At 35.4% G+C, this 9,256-nt stretch overlaps 1 pseudogene; it reads left to right on the forward strand.

The window, feature by feature from the left end:
• The first annotated feature begins 455 nt into the window (after positions 1 to 455).
• Positions 456 to 2,775, forward strand: LOC107868904 (annotated as a pseudogene).
• Positions 2,776 to 9,256: the final 6,481 nt, after the last annotated feature.

Genomic DNA, 9,256 nt, shown 5'->3' on the forward strand with positions numbered 1-9,256 from the left:
CAAAACCCTACATACCTTAGATTATGAAATTGGATGAACAAGCTTTCTCTAAACTCTTCTTCTTACTCTTGAGAGACGGTTCTTGCAGCCCTTGAACTTAGGAAAAATAAAATCTCAACTCAATTTGTTGAATCCATGGTGAGTTTTTGGATTTCTTGGAGAAGGGTTTTAGATTTGATCTTTAGGGGAAAACCCTAGCTCTCCTGTGTTTTGGATAATGAATGAAGCCATTTGCGTTGCTTGGAATATATATTGTTGATAAAAGAGTGGAAATACCAAAAAGACCCTTTTAAAAATGAGTTAAAAACACTGAACGGGGGCTGCGACGGTCGAAACGATGGTCCGTCAGGTCGTCCATCACACGTTGGCCAGGAATGAGACACACTGCCTTGATGCAACAGTCAGAGCGATGGTCAATCACAAGTCCCACGATCCATCAGATCGTCCCTCACACGATGGCTAAGGTGAGGCCACATTGCCTCAACACGACGGTCACAACGAAAGTCCATCGCAAACCCGATGGTCCATCGTCTTAGCCATCGCACTTGGGCCAAAAAAGGAAGTTACTACCTTGGTTGCAACGGGCTGAGCGACGGTCTATCATATACTCGACGGTTCTTCGGATTGTCCATCGCACCTGGGTGGTTTCGACAACTCTCTATAAAATGGCCATAACTTCTCACCCTGATACTAGATTTGGATGAAATTGTTATCGTTGGAAAGCTAATTCAATTCTCTACATGACAAAAAGTCAAATTTAAGAAAACTCTATATGTTTTAAACAACAATCACTTGATAAGTTACTTCTTAATCTTTTAGGGTCTGAATTGCACATCACTTGACATGCTCTAAGGCTCGAACTATGAGGGAACTTTATGGGGTGTTACAGTTATCCTCACTTATCTGTATTCTCCTATGTGAGATTGATCACGAGCTTAAGAACATCTAAAATCATGTCTCTCACATGTGAACTCTGTCTTTTAAAATCTGTGGATGCTTCTTTATTTCATTATTTCAACACTATTAAGGTTACTATTCTTTTTTAATGTGAGCATTATAAGTGCTTTGTTTGCACTCTATGATTGTGTTATCTTCTTTGTGGCCTTTGAGTTTTGATTTAATTTTGTTGAATATTATTTTTGTCTCTAAATGTGTAATAGAGCATTGATGGGTTTCTATATATTTGCTTGTATCTGCTTGTCTATGATAGAGAACATGTATTTAGGGTTTTTGTTACATAGTATGCCATTTCAGACCCCACTTTATGGGAATATACTGGATATATTTCTATTGTTGTTGTTGATATATATAATCTTATGTATATGTTTACCATTAAGTGAATTAATTTAGGTAGTTATCAACTTTTCAAATGATAGATTTATATGTTGAGTAAATTATGTACTTAACAACGCCGACTATGGAGCTCTGACGACACCAATAGCCTAAGCTCTCCTTCTTAAGGAAAAGTTTGGATAACTGAGGTCCAAACTTTCTACTTATTTGTTCATTAATGATGTGGTTGTTAATATTTCTAGTTAAAGTTTAGTTATTTGGATTTAAAATTTGTTACAATTCACTAAGCAAATCAACTTTAGTAAAAGTCTACCATAAAGTATGTCATCCTTAATTTCAGTATGTGGAATTAGGGTTTATTTTGAATTTGACCAAAACATTAATGGTGCTTTCTCTCCTAATTTTGATACTTGATTTATTGACTAGAAAAAAGCCTTAGAAGCTGCAATGAATGACATTAATAGCTCATTTGGCAAAGAAAGCATTACTAGATTGAGTAGTGATGGCGGAGCTCTAGTTGAAACTTTTTTGAGTGGCTTCTTGACTCTAGAATTTTCTTTAGGTGGTTTCCTTCCCAAAGGCAGAATTGTTGAGATATATAGGATCAAAAATAGTGGAAAGGCAACCTTAGATCTCTATACTATCACAGAAGTATAGAAGCTAGGAGGCAATGCAATGTTTGTTGATGATAAGTATGCATTTGATCCTACATACTCTAAAGCACTTGGAGTAGATATAGAGAATTTGATTTTTTTCCAACCTCATAATAGAGTGATGGCTCTAGTAATTGCAGACCAAATGTGTAGATCAGGTGCTGTAAATTTTATTTGTAGTGACTTAGTCTTAGCTCTCACTCCACAAGCTAAAAGTGAGGGTGAAATTGGGATGCAGCAATGAGGTTTACAAACATGCCTGATGAGTCATGATTTACGTAAAATGCCAGGCAATACTTCCAAAGATGGATGTGCTCTTATATTCCTCAATTAGATAAGTTACAAGATTGGTGTTTATTACGAAAAACCTGAGGTAACAAATAGATAGATCGCCTTAAAGTTTTTCGCATATGTTTGACATGAGATCCATCCTACAGGAAAAATAAAATCTGCAAAAGGAGATGCGGAAGTGGGCCTTAAAGTTTGGATGAGAGTTCAAAAGAGTAGGGTTTCTAGACCATACAAGCAAGCAAAATTTGAAATTGTCTTTGGAGAAGAAGTGAGCAAGCTAGGTTGTGTATTAGATTGTGTTAGACTAATTAAAGTGGTGTCTAAGAAGGGTTCATTGTATAACTATGGAGAGAATAAGCTATTTTAGGGATGACAGAAAGCATGGTAATATTTGAGAGAAAATCCTCTTATCTCTGAATAAATAGAAAAGATATTTAGATTATTGGTGGTAGAGGCAACGAGGTTCGGAGGCTCTTCTATATTGAAACGTCCACTACAATGGCTTCTAGAAGAAGATGCACTTCATGAGTTACAATAACATGAATTGGATTTCTGCTTTGACTAATTTGACTACAGATCATTTGACAACCGACATTGACATTATCTAAATCTATATAAGAAATGAACAAAATTGTATAAGACCATTTCTATACTCTAAAGAGTGTTGAAGAAAGATGTATATTCTTTTACACTGATACATCTTGGTTGGGATATAGATATGGGTTAGTCTTTCATGTTTATCAATTATGCAAACAAGTATGCTCATTTTTGGATGATGGATTTTTTTAGACAGCTAGGTGTCAACAGAGCGAAAAGAGAAGAATTAGAGTTAAGGTAGTGAAAAGATATATGTAGTTAGCTCTGTACTGCATATTTTGTCCTTGGGATTAGGATGTATCATTTGCTAACTACTAACTGAAGAATTATGTGTGGATAACTAATGAGACTAATTATATTCTATTTTTGGTTTTTCAATTAGTATTGTTCTGGAGTATTAGTGGATATGTGCAATGCCATTACATTACTTCCTTTATTTAAAAAATAATGATCTGCTTTACTTTTTAGTCTGTTTCAAAAATAATGATCCATTTCCTCTTCTACCAACTTTCTAATTATAACTTTCCACATGACATGTTTAAGACCATCATATAGAAGGAAATTTTAGTACATTTGACATATCTTTAATTTAAGGCCACAAGATTCAAAATCTTCTTTATTTTCTTAAACTCCATGCCAAGTCAAACTAGGACATTCTTTTTTTAAACAGAGGGAGTATAAGTTATTTTTAAGATGTTATTTCTTATGTAAATGCATTGTTTTAACTAAAACACAAATGTCTTTCCCAAATGGATTGCATCCTCAAGGAAGAAGATAAGGATAAGTATTTACATTACATCTTGAGTGTTTATAGACAACGTTGGACAATTGTATTCTATAAACCAATTGAATCTTTATGTATTATCTTGTCCTCTTACTATCCTTGGCATCAATCAATGAACACTTCACACCAAGATTCAGTAGGGAGCCTAAATTAATGATAGGATCTAACCACGAACGATAAAATCTACCTAAGGAAACAAAAACTCAAACAATACAAGACAAGAAAGATAGATAAATTGACATAAGAAACTACATAGAAGTAAGAACCAATGAGTGTATAAAACTCGAAGACCCCTAAATATAGTAGAATCAAACACAAATTTCTTATGTGGGCCCAAGAGGGAATCAATATCCTCAAGAACCCCCATTTCTAATAAAACATTCAACCCTAGTTTCACCAACACTCTTTTAAAGTGCAATTTTCATTCAATATCAAAGATAAGCTAAGAGAAAATAACCTAATAAGTAGCTATTTATAGTCTAGTACAAAATGGGCCAAAAATTGACCTATGCGTGAAATTACTAAAACACCCTTAATGAATATAAAACTGCAAAACCATGGGTTCCACATCTTCATACTTCAAAATGTGAAATCCCTTGGAGGGACTCAAAAAATGGTCACACACGTCCATCTTCATGAATAAGCCTTGAAGGATTTGCCATTCCTGATCTTGGCTCCTTGTGAACGATCTTGAACTCTTTATGCCTGTATCATCCTCTCCATCTTGAAAGGAATTTGACCTCAAATTTGTGGTTTCAACACCCTCAATAGTTTTAATGGGTGAGAGGTCACACACATTGAATGTTTTGTACACTTGGTATTCCAGACGTAGATCAACCTTATATATATTAGCATTGATCCTTTAAAGCATTTGAAAGGGGCCATCACCCTTCGACATCAACTTTTCCTTCCTTTGTGTTGGAAACCAATCCTTTCTAAGGTGCACCCATACCCAATTACCCAATTTTTGCAAATAACTTCTTCTCCCTTTGTTGGCCTTTTTAGAAACTTCTTAGTGTCTCTTATAAGGGCATAAGAGGGTAGGTAGCGGGGTATATAATCCTTGAGGGAGGAGGTGTGATTTGGCACTCTTATAATCTATACATTGGCCACAAATCCTAGCAACATCATCGCATATCTTGAGCCAATAGAATTGTTCCTCTAGGATTCCGAGGGTCTTTTTAACCCTAAAGTGTCCCATCAAACCCCCATCATGTGCCTCTCTCACAAATAATTCACGCAAAGAACTAGAGGGCATACATAACTTTCTTTCTTTGAACAAATACCCATCAAACTTGGAATAGGTACTGGAACCCCATCCTTGATATGTCTTTCCCTACATCATTCTTCACAATCCCTAAAGATAATGGCAAATTTAGGGTCCTCAGGATGCATTTGGAAGACAATGTAGAAATGAGTAGATGTTTCCTAGAGAATGCATCGGTAACCATATTTTCCTTTACCTTTTTGTATTAAATGACATAAGGAAAGGTATCTAGGTACTCAATCCACTTTGCATATTGTTTTCTTAACATACCTTGGGCCTTGAGATATTTCAAGGATTCATGGTCCATTCGAATCACAAATTCTTTGGGCCATAAGTAATGTTGCTAATTACCCAAGGCTCGAATCAAGACATATAACTCTAGATCATAAGTGGAATAATTTAGAGTTGCGCCATTGAGCTTCTCACTAAAATAGGCAATAGGTTTAATATATTGTATTAAGATGACACTTATTCCTACTTTACTTTCATTACATTCAATTTCAAACATCTTAACAAAGTTGGGTAATTACAAAAAAGGGGTGGAAATAAGCATATCCTTTAAGGTTTCAAATACTTTGGCATGCTCTTCCCCCTATTTGAAAGGTTTTTATTTTGGAAGACCTTGGTCAACGAAGCGGTGATGATACCAATTTGTAATTCACCAATGAATTTTGGAGTTTTCCAATTCTTTATATCATTTATCTTAGATTCATCCATCTCATATCCTCTTGATCTTATAATATACCCCAAAAACACAACTTCATTCACACCAAAAGATCATTTCTCAATATTAGTATATAAATTTTCCTTTTTAAGGACTTCAAACACACTTTACAATTGTAAAACATGATCTTTAAGGGATTTTCTATAAGTGAGGACATCATAAAAATACACCACAACAAACTTTCCAATGAACAGTTTCATCACATGATTCATTAACTGCATAAAAGTACTAGGAGCATTAGTGGTGCCAAATGGCATGATCAACAATTCATATAGACTAAACATGGTCTTGAAGGCAGTCTTCCATTCATCACTCGGTTGTATTCTTATTTGGTGATAGCCAGACCTAAGATCAATTATTGAAAACATACATGAACTATTCAATTCATCAAGCATATCATCCAATCAGGGAATAGGGTGGCAATACTTTACAGTTATCTTATTGATGGCTTGGCAGTCCATACACATTTTCCATGTTCCATCTTTCTTTGGCATCAATAAGACCAGAACCACACATGGACTCATGCTTTCTTTGATGTATCCCTACTTTAGAAGTTCCTCAACTTGCCTTTGAAGTTATTTTGTATCTAAAAGGTTACTTCAGTATACCAGTTTGTTAGGCAATTGAGAGCTCGACACGAAGTCTATTTGATTCTCAATTCCCTAAAGTGTAGTTAACCCATGTGGAAGTTCCTTTGGGAACACATCTTTAAAATCATCCAAAACAATTGAAATAGAATGGGGGATAGAGAAAGTAGAGGGGTTAGTATTAAAATCATGGGATAGGGAAAGCATGGATGTTTTGTCATCATGATCCTTGAAGAGATCCTTCTTCCTAGACAACATCACTATAGTATCCTTTCTTTTTGATTGCATTGGTTCCTCCCTTTCTTTACCTTCCCTCTCCTTGGATTTCTATTTTCTTTCCCTCTTCCTTTTTATTTTCAAATCCCTTAGTTATTGATGAACTTTATTTACTTGTGATGGTGAGAGAGGATAGAGTGTAAGCTTTCATCAATAGAGTTCAAGAGAATAATAGTTCATCTTTCATCATGCTTAGTAGATCAATCATATTGCCAAGGCCTACCCAACAATAAGTGATAATATTGCATAGGGATCACATTACAAAACACCGCATCTTGGTAATTCCCTACCTTAAACCAAATCATAACTTATTAGTTTACCTTTAAATCTGCATAATCATTCAACCACTAGAGTTTGTAAGGACTTGTATATGTAGTAGTGGGTAGTTTCAAGAAGTCAACCATAGTGGCAATAGCAATATTAGTACAACTTCCACTATTAATAACCTTTGAGAACACACCTTCTTTAATAAGGCAATTGGTATGGAAAAGATTATCCTTTTGACTAGGATCATCTAATGCCTTATTAACCATGATATGTCTTACCACAAATTTAGGTACTTTAAGCTCACCACCTTAAGGCCTAGTATCCTCTTTATCTCCCTCTTCTTGAACCTAGGCTTCTTCTTGATCTCCATCTTGAGACTTGTCATCATTCTCATCCACTTTTAATACCACCTCCTCTCAAGGATAATACAATTTCCCTTTCCTAAGAATAACATTTCTTCAGTTAGGACATTCATTTGCTTTATGACCCCACCCTTAAATCCCTTAGTAGGATGCTTATTACCTTTATTTCATGGAGGACATTTTTGGGCAGCCTTAGTCTTGGGTTTCTTATCATTGGAAGGGTGATCTTTAATCTCAGAGGAGGATTGAGCCATTTCTTTATTCTTACCCTGAGTAGTGCATGATGGATGACCCCTTGACTTGTACGCCAATTTCTCTTTAATATCTATCTAAATTTATAAGGCCACTCAGAAGATACAATTTATAGTCTCAAACTTGTGAAGATTCATGCATGAGAAGATGTATTCGTTCAACCCAACCTTGAAGCGTATGATGTCATGATTGACTTGTTCTTCTTGTTGATCAAGCTTCAAAATCAATAGATGTAACTCATCATAGTAAGCCATGATACTTTTGCTACCTTGCTTCAAGTTGTTTAAATTGGAAAAGAGCTCATGTCTATAACTCTTTGATAAGTACCTTTGCCTCATAAGTCCTTTCAACCTTTACCACGGAGAAGGTTGTCCCTCATTTAGTTCATTCCCAAACCTTTTGACATACTCCCACCATGTGTTAGCATAACATTTAAAGTGAGATATAGCATAGCAACTCTTATTTACTTCGATGAGCATATTAACTTGCAAGATCCTTTACAAGAGGACTACCATGCAAGATACACTTTGGGATCACTCTCATCTTTGAAAATTAGAAGACCAACCTCGATGGAATTGATTCTTACTTCTCGGTCTTGGGGATGGTTTCCTGTATTCCTCTACCACAATTCATTGGACCAACTCTTACTCCTTGACTTTGAAATCCCTTTTGATCCATACATCTACCACTCTTCTTTTTTTCTATTATGTAGTCATCATCATGGGCTCCATACACCTCTTATTTTTTCTCTCTACCATATTCATCTATATGAATGGGTTATTTTGGTTAAATTGATCTTGGAATGGGGAAATTGGATTTGTTGGAGTTTGAGGCATTTGTTTAAATAGATCTTGGAATGGAGGAATCAGGTTTGGGCGTGGCATTTGTCTTCCAAGTTCTTGGCTTTGGTTTAATTGAGGATGGAGTGGAATAATGGGATTTTGCCTTTGAGTATAAGTGGTAGTATGTATGGTGGGATTTTGTGGAGGCCTTAGTTAAACATTTGGTGGAAGGTTTCCGGGGTAATGGTAGAAGAGATATTTTTAGCATATCCACTTAGAGAAACAAGGTAGTTTTGAGGAGTAGAGAGATGGGAGCTCTATTGACTTTCAATGCGATCCAACTTTACACTCATAATAGGCATTTTTGTTTGCATTCTTTCCATGCTATGGGTGTGTCATGACCCGAGGTTACCCCTAGTTGTGATAATGGTGCTTACGGTCACAAGTGACCACAAGCTAACCCATAAGCTGGTACCTACTGCGAGCACTAAATAAAGTAAAAATATAGACATATACGGAAATCAACTGTCAATACCATAAGGTTTAACTACTGAAACACAATTAAATAATAGATCTAAAATGTCTGAAGACATACTGAAAAGACTAATAAAATAATTGATAAAATGACAAACTATCTGAATATCTAAAAAGCCTCTAACTGACTGACTATGGAGTTGATGGGACAAACCCCCAACTAAGTTTGACTGAATGAAAATACTAAACTACTGAGTTAAACTAAAATAAAACAATCATATCCTTGATAAATTAGGACTCACCACTATTGTTGTTGCTGCTGAAGTGCTGGATTGTCTAAGTGCGGTCAGGAAAAAGAGCGTTTGAACCTATTATATTAAAAATCATAGTGCAAAAAAGAGTATTCGATTAATACTTTGAATATATTAGTAGATGAGATGAGGTTAGGCTAAAGTTCATGGGTTCATATGCATGAAATAGTAACTGACTGAATGGCATGAGATAACTGAATATGAGTGCATGCAAACTAAAATACCGAGAATGTAAATCCAAGCATATAATATGTCAGAAATAATTTGTAAAATAGAAATACTGAAATCAGGCAGCTGAATAGCTGATAATCTATATGTTTTGGTCATGCAAACCAA

The sequence above is a fragment of the Capsicum annuum genome, chromosome 4 (genome assembly GCF_002878395.1).
Source record: "Capsicum annuum cultivar UCD-10X-F1 chromosome 4, UCD10Xv1.1, whole genome shotgun sequence".
Lineage (NCBI taxonomy): Eukaryota > Viridiplantae > Streptophyta > Magnoliopsida > Solanales > Solanaceae > Capsicum > Capsicum annuum.